The sequence below is a fragment of the Oreochromis aureus genome, linkage group 20, assembly GCF_013358895.1.
Source record: "Oreochromis aureus strain Israel breed Guangdong linkage group 20, ZZ_aureus, whole genome shotgun sequence".
Taxonomy (NCBI): Eukaryota; Metazoa; Chordata; class Actinopteri; order Cichliformes; family Cichlidae; genus Oreochromis; species Oreochromis aureus.
The window spans coordinates 33163434-33170756 of NC_052961.1; the positions used below are offsets into that span (position 1 = coordinate 33163434).

General features: G+C 36.7%; 1 long non-coding RNA gene across 1 annotated transcript; it reads left to right on the forward strand.

Moving 5' to 3' along the window:
- Nucleotides 1-2483: 2483 nt before the first annotated feature.
- On the forward strand, nucleotides 2484-5419 carry LOC120435374. Its single transcript, XR_005609682.1, has 4 exons — nucleotides 2484-2667; nucleotides 3533-3706; nucleotides 3967-4140; nucleotides 4253-5419. It is a non-coding gene; the product is annotated as an uncharacterized LOC120435374 (long non-coding RNA).
- Nucleotides 5420-7323: the final 1904 nt, after the last annotated feature.

Consider the following 7323-nt stretch of genomic DNA (forward strand, 5'->3'; position numbering starts at 1 on the left):
CAGGTCATTTGTTGACCATGTAATGTTGCTATTACAATTACAGGTATGGTTTGGGTTAACAGCCTTCCACTTCTACAGAATTTTTGCCCATTTGGAACAATAGTAAAAAACTGTAAAAGCAAACTGTATGAGACCTCATTTGAAATGAACATCTATTCAATTTGTCAGTTTAGTTATTTTGTCAAAGATTGGGTATGAAGCCTAATTTACAAAACCACAGCTGTATTTGCTGGAACAGTTGAAGCAACAAAAACAGGAACTAAACTAACTCAAGGATCATATACCATGAGGAAGATTGCAACACCAGACAGAGGAAGATGCAGACATTAAATACACACAAGGGAAAATCCAGGGACAGACCACAGGTGGGAGCACAGCACAAATCCGGACCCATGGGGCAAAGGAAGCAAAACTGAACATGACACACACAGGACAGGAGACTATCAAAATAAAACGGGAAGTAACAGACACTGGACATTACTAGGGCAGACATGAACAAACCAGAAATGAAGAATTATAAGTACCAACACAGAGGCCCTGGAAGGTGACACGTTCACAAACTAGAACAGAAACAAAGGACAGAAGCTCAAATCCAAAACTCAAGATAACCTAGAAAATCACATATTCGGTAGTTCAACATTATTCTCTTAAACTATACAAAAATAAGTGCAAAAACTCTGGGTCAAAGAACCAGAACCATGACATACAAAGACAATACCTATAATGTATTAAAGTCTACACTGTGGAGAATATTCCGCAATAAATTGCAATATAATGAAAATTCACTGTCATGTAAAAATACAGAAATTTTCTGTAATTATGTTTTGTAGACCTTGTGCAGATGTTTTATGTTAAATAAAAGGAATTATCATGTGGAAAAAAAAATGAAAATTATACCATGATGCGGTCAAATACTGCTGTATAAATAATTGACCAAGTTATCACTGGGTCCTTTAATGAATGTGTGTAAGAATCACCCTAAGTGACTACCACAACTGTTTGCTGAAACCACACCACCAGGCTGATTTTGGGCTTATTGTTTTGGTAAAAAAATGGTAAATGGCCTGTATTTATATAGCGCTTTTATGGTCCCTAAGGACCCCAAAGCGCTTTACATATCCAGTCATTCACCCATTCACACACATTTTCCACTCTATATTTTTATTTATAGGTCTTCATCTTTTAAGGCCACCTTCCCGTTAAGTAGACTTTCTTCTGTTTGGCTTCCCCTTTGCATGCATAAGGTTTGAATATCAGGTGGGTGGGAATTTTGTCTAAACTGTTGGCTGACTGGGGTTACTTGCACATAAACTGATGCCATCATTTCAAACTTTGATCATGTTTATTGTAAGCATCCATCAATGTAACAATATATATTACATAGAATATGTAAAATCAAAATTTCTACACTTTAAGGTTTCTTGTGAGCATTAAACAGATATCTGGAAACAGTTTTCATACTGATCTGAAACAAATGTCTGACTCGGGAGAGAAAACCTTGCATGCACCTGTGAAAAGAGTGCGGTGAGACTGTGCCAGGATTTTAGTATTAGAGGTGGCCCTCTCAGCTACATGCTTCTTTTGATTGGCAAATATAATTTATTTAAAAGTAAATAGTTGCATCAATCTGCTCTTAACAATACTTGTGGATTTCTTTTTATAAGGCAGGTCACACTGTAAAAAAGATCCGTATATTTAACAGTGAAAGACAGTAAAAATACGACAGGAAAAACCTGTTAACTATAAAACAGTTTAAAACTGTTGATTTGATGTGAAATTGCCGTAAATAAAGTAATGTGGAAAAACCGTAATATGTACATTTTTTCTCTGAAAAAAATACATAAACCTACTGTAAATCATTCTTGCATAGTTTTTTTAACGGAAGATTCCAATAAAGTTTAGAACAGGCAAACACAATTTTTTTTACATTTATTTATTGAAAAAAATACAGGTTTTAATTGCTGAATGTAAGCATGGTTGTGCTGGTAATGGATACATGCTGTAATATGACTTTGTGATTTTTGCATTAATTTCACATAATAATAATAATAATGAATTAGATAGCGGTTTTCAAGAAGCCCGAAGCACTTCCATTTTTGATTCATAGCACATTTAATACAGCATATTCTTCCTCAAATTGTGATATAACAGGTACATGTCCCAAGATCTTTATACTAGAAATGTATTAGGGCAATTTTTGGATGTAGTTTTTGTAAAGAATATGGGATGTAGCTGTTAAATCTACATTCTGTTGAACTCAATAAACCACGAGCTTAAAATGTAAAAGCCAACAACAACTTGAGAGACCTACAGCTAATGATAGACATACTATATTATTGAGTGAATTCATATAATCCCAAAAGTGTTAAAATAATAATCTGTTGTCTGTTCTATTTATTCATAGTTAATTATCATATGAAAAAAAAAGATTTTAAAAGCACCTCCTCCCAAAACTAGGCGTTTTCCCCTGAAGTTTAGAGCACCATTTCACATCAAGGCGCCTGATTTCAAACGGGCCAATCAGCGCACTGCATCAGGCTCCACCGCAGACAACGTCTGTACAGCTCCACACAAGTTTTGCTTTGGACTAAGGCAGCACGTTATCTTCATTTTCGTGGACTTGTTTCTTATTTTAACGTCTGCTACAGGTCGTCTTCAGTTACTACGGTAAGAAAATAATCCAACTTGATTTATTTGTCGACAGCATTGTGTTGCAGGCAGTGAAGGCGCAAATGATAAACTTACGTTAGCTTTAGCTCATTTCTAGCATTAGCTACATTAGGCTGAAAAGAGCCTTGCAAAACCAGCAGTGTGCGTTTTGAGACGTGTTTTGGAGACTGGTGTATTAATGGAAACCGTCTAATTAGTATAGCTATATTTGAATGCTTTGTCTAAATGCTGCCTGGTTTTTCCCGCCTTGTTTGACATCCGGCTGAAGCTTTAAGTTAGCTAGCCTCGCAGCTGTGTCATATTGACTATGTATTTTTGCAGCATATGTGGAGAATCGGTTCAGTCCGTGAAAGCTTATGTTTTGCATTGCAGACTGCATCGTAATGAACCCCGGTGTATTTTTAAATGTGTTGAAGTAAGTTGTAAGCAGGTGTTTTCTGGATATGCTGCTTTAAAGTCTCACTTCTACCGCCACCACACTGGTACCGCAACTGTTTCTCAGAATGCTACCTTAATGGGTTTGAATTGCACTGTCTCACTTTGTGAACGCCAGTGTGAGGGAACTAAAGCTTTGATTGCTCACTTAAAGGAACACATAGAAGAGGCATGTAACTTGTCCAGTGAGAGGATGCCAAAGTGTGTTCTCTGTAAAATCTACATTTACCTCCCATATGTCTAGAAAACACAAACGTTTGGAAAATGTGATTTGTGGTTTAAACAAAGATACTCAGAGAGTCCATCTACAAGTGCCACCATACAGGAAGGTGCCAGTGTATCAGATACAGAAGACCCTGGTATGGATGGGTCTAATTTCAGTGACCTGTATCTCAGAAATGTATGTATGTTTTACATTAAACTACAGGGACAGCATCTTCTGCCAGCATCTACCAGAGGTCAGTCCAGTGGTTGCTTGCAAGAAGTCATTGAGATGATTTTGACGAGAAGGGAGAGCTTCTGTTCCACTGCGTTGAGATGACAAGCCTTTCAGATGTTCAGATGGAGAAAGTGCCACCAACGCCCTTCATCATTGTTTGCGGTAAGCCGAAAGAGCAAAATTCAACTTTTTTTTTTTTTTTCCTGTTGTAACTGCCACGTTCTTGTACTCTTGGCTTGTTTAGTTTCATGTTCTGTTGCTTCCACACTAATACACTGGATAACACAACCATATAAGTTCAGCTAGTAACATAACTAATCCTATGATCCATGTAACAAGTATCTCTGTATTTGTATATATGACTGACATTAAAGCTCTTGTTATTAAAGTTTTTAATTTGTTGTTGTTGTTTTAATTCTCAGGTTCCTCCTGCTTCGCTGCTGAAACATTCATGTTGAGCATTGACAAGAAGATTGTCAACGACCGCATCACAACCTTCACCTCTGCTATCTGCCTAATGTTTGGCAGTTACAGTACTACTGCTTTAACATACACTACCCTGTGGAACTACGATCAACACTGGAGTTCCTTCAACGGTAAAATTTATTTTATTATGGATTTATTTTTGTGCTTATCAAACTTGGCCATTTGATATCTCACCTCAGGTTGTTAATTTCCTCAATCTCTCTTGCCCTTTTTTTCATGAAGGTGTTTCTTTTCCATAAATCCTGAGAGAGGCACTAAGGTTGAATCAAAGAAGAAAAAAGTGTTCTCAGTCAATCCCAGAGTCCTCACTCTCATCTCAGACATTGCTGACCATGAGTGGATCTAGTCCTACCCCTCTTGTTTGAGACAAAGTGATAAAGGTATACTGTTACATACTCTACAGATGTTCTGTTTTTGAAACATTTCTGATTGTGAGTGGGAAGTTTTTAACAATGTGAAGTTTTACTAGACAAAATTTCTAAAAGTACATGTTCTACTTTTGATTCACTGTTTTATATATGAAAAATGTATCTGGTAAAAATGTGGTAAACCTGCTATTTATTTTCAATTTTAACAGAATAAAATTGTATTTTATTATTTTTTTTATAGTTAATTTTACAGGGAAAAAATGTGTTTTCTGGCACAAACTTTATTTTATGTTATTTTCATGTTAATTTTAGGGAAAAATATTATTTTTTCTTCAAGTTAAAACATTTTCTTCTACGGTAAAATATTGATCCTAGCACTATTTTTAACCGTAAAATCAACAATAACAATACCTTCTTACTGTTAAAGAAGAAAATGTTTCACCCGTAATTTTACGGTAGATTTCTGGCAACCACAGCTGCCAGCGTTTTACCGTAAAATCTACAGTTTTTTTTTTTTTTTTACAGTGCATAATTTTAATTTTATTTATTTTATTTTATGTTTTGATTTATTTTCTTTTTTGGTGGTTTCAGCTCCACAAGTTCCATGTTAATTTGATCTAGTCTTGTTTTAAGTTCTGTAAATTTTTCTTATACCTGTTTTTTATTATAAGTAGTTGTTCCATGTTGTTCATTCATTGAATGAAGGGTTGAAACTGGTCTCGCAGGCTGACCTAAAACAGCAAAAACTTTTCTGAGGCCTTGTGGCCAGTGCCAAATAGTGTTCACACAGGATAGATTAATAAATGTTCATGTCCTTGCTGTGGTAGAACCAAACAGCAAACTCCTGGGCTGGCTATCTTTCAGTGTCGACGTGAGACCAAATCTAAAAGTGAGTGAGTTCCCACAGTCTCCCATATTAGCATGCTTATATGTTTCCAGCCCTGCTATGGTCTCTATGGATATTTTCCACTTCATAAATTGAACTTTTTATATAACTAAACTGTTTTTGCTAATGCTTAAAGCTTGAGGTACTTCTGCTGGTATCTATACCCAGGTCTTTTCTACTAAGCTTTACATCCACTAATTCCAACCACTGAACTGGAATTCTATTTGTGTTTTTGATGTCTTTTTTGAGGATTTTAATAGAATTATCTGACAATAAGTTAATAGGGAGAAAGCATTTTAAAAAAGTGAACAGAATTTATAATATTGACATAAATAATAAGGCGGACTCCTATAAAGCTAAATAGCAGATTGGTTTCTAACAACAGCAGAAAGTAGGATAGGAGATTTAAAGACATGGAACATAGCATGATTGGGTTGCAGAAGGCAGACAACAAAATGATTAAGCAACTGTGGTGATTCCAGAATTGAGTTTGAAAGCATGGGACAGCAGGATTGATATAAACAACAGATTAACTTTCCATACGCATACAACACACTTTTATTTTTTCACAACAACAGTGGCCTCAAGGCACTTTATATTGTAAGGTGGACTCTACAATAATACATACAGAGAAGAACCCAACAATCATATGACCCCCTATGAGCAAGCACTTTGGCGAAGGTGGGAAGGAAAAACTCCCTTTTAACAGGAAGAAACCTCCGGCAGAACCAGGCTCAGGGAGGGGCGGGCCATCTGCCATGACCGGTTGGGGTGAGAGAAGGAAGATGGGATAAAAGACATGCTGTGGAAGAGAGACAGAGATTAATAACAGGTATAATTCATTGCAGAAAGGTCTGTTAACACACAGTGAGTAAGAAAGGTGACTGAAGAAGAAATACTCAGTGGATCATGGGAATCCCCCAGCAGCCTACACCTATTCCAGAAGGATTCAGGGTCATTTGATCCAGCCTTAATTATATGCTTTAGCAAAAAGGAAAGTTTTAAGCCTAATCTTAAAAGTAGAGATAGTGTCTGTCTCCCAAATCCAACATGGAAGCTGGTTCCACAGAAGAGGGGCCTGAAAACTGAAGGCTCTCCCTCCCATTCTACTTTTAAATACTCTAGGGACAACAAGTAAGCCTGCAGAGTGAAAGCAAAGTGCTCTAATGGGGTGATATGGTACTACAAGGTCATTAAGACAAGATGGGGCCTGATTATTTAAGACCTTGTATGTGAGGAGCAGAATTTTGAATTTAATTCTGGATTTAACAGGGAGACAATGAAGTAAAGCCAATATAAGAGAAATATGCTCTCGCTTTCCAGTCCCTGTCAGCAGTTTGGCTGCAGCATTTTGGATTAACCGAAGGCTAAATCAGATAAAAAGTTTGAGAAATTAGACAGAAATTCTGTGTAAGGCCCAGGCTTTCAAATGAATTAAAAGTCTGTCTTGGTCTTTGGTTGATTAACCCTAGAACACTATCGCCGGGTGATTTACACCCGGGAAAATACATTTACATGATTTCTCTCTCCTGCAGCTGTTTGCGTGTCGAGGAGCCTGTGCCTTCACCAGGGAAGTCTCAAATTTCCCAGGAATGGGTGGACCAAAGACCAGCTTTCCAGAGTCATTATTTTGTTTTAGGAGGGTTTTTTTTTCATTTTGTTAGACATGGCACAGTTGAAAGTAAAAGAAGACCACTCTAATTTGTCATGTGTTGTCATATTTTGATATATTTGATTACTTTTTATTGGTTATATTATATCAGGTAAAAATCACCCGGCATTAGTGATTGTGTTACTATTTATAGCGATAGTGTTCTAGGGTTAATAAGCTGGTGTGGAAAATTGCTTCCACACGGCCTCCTCAGCCTGTGCTTTGAGGATTCTGATAGTTAGTATGGCTTGGGGGTGTTGATTCATTTAAACTAGCAAACATAAACATTTGTTGAACAATTATTAATTCGTGTACTAACAGAGACTTGGAAGAGAGAGACCTAATGTTTAATAATGCACATTTCACTGTTTTACTCTTTGGGGCCTAC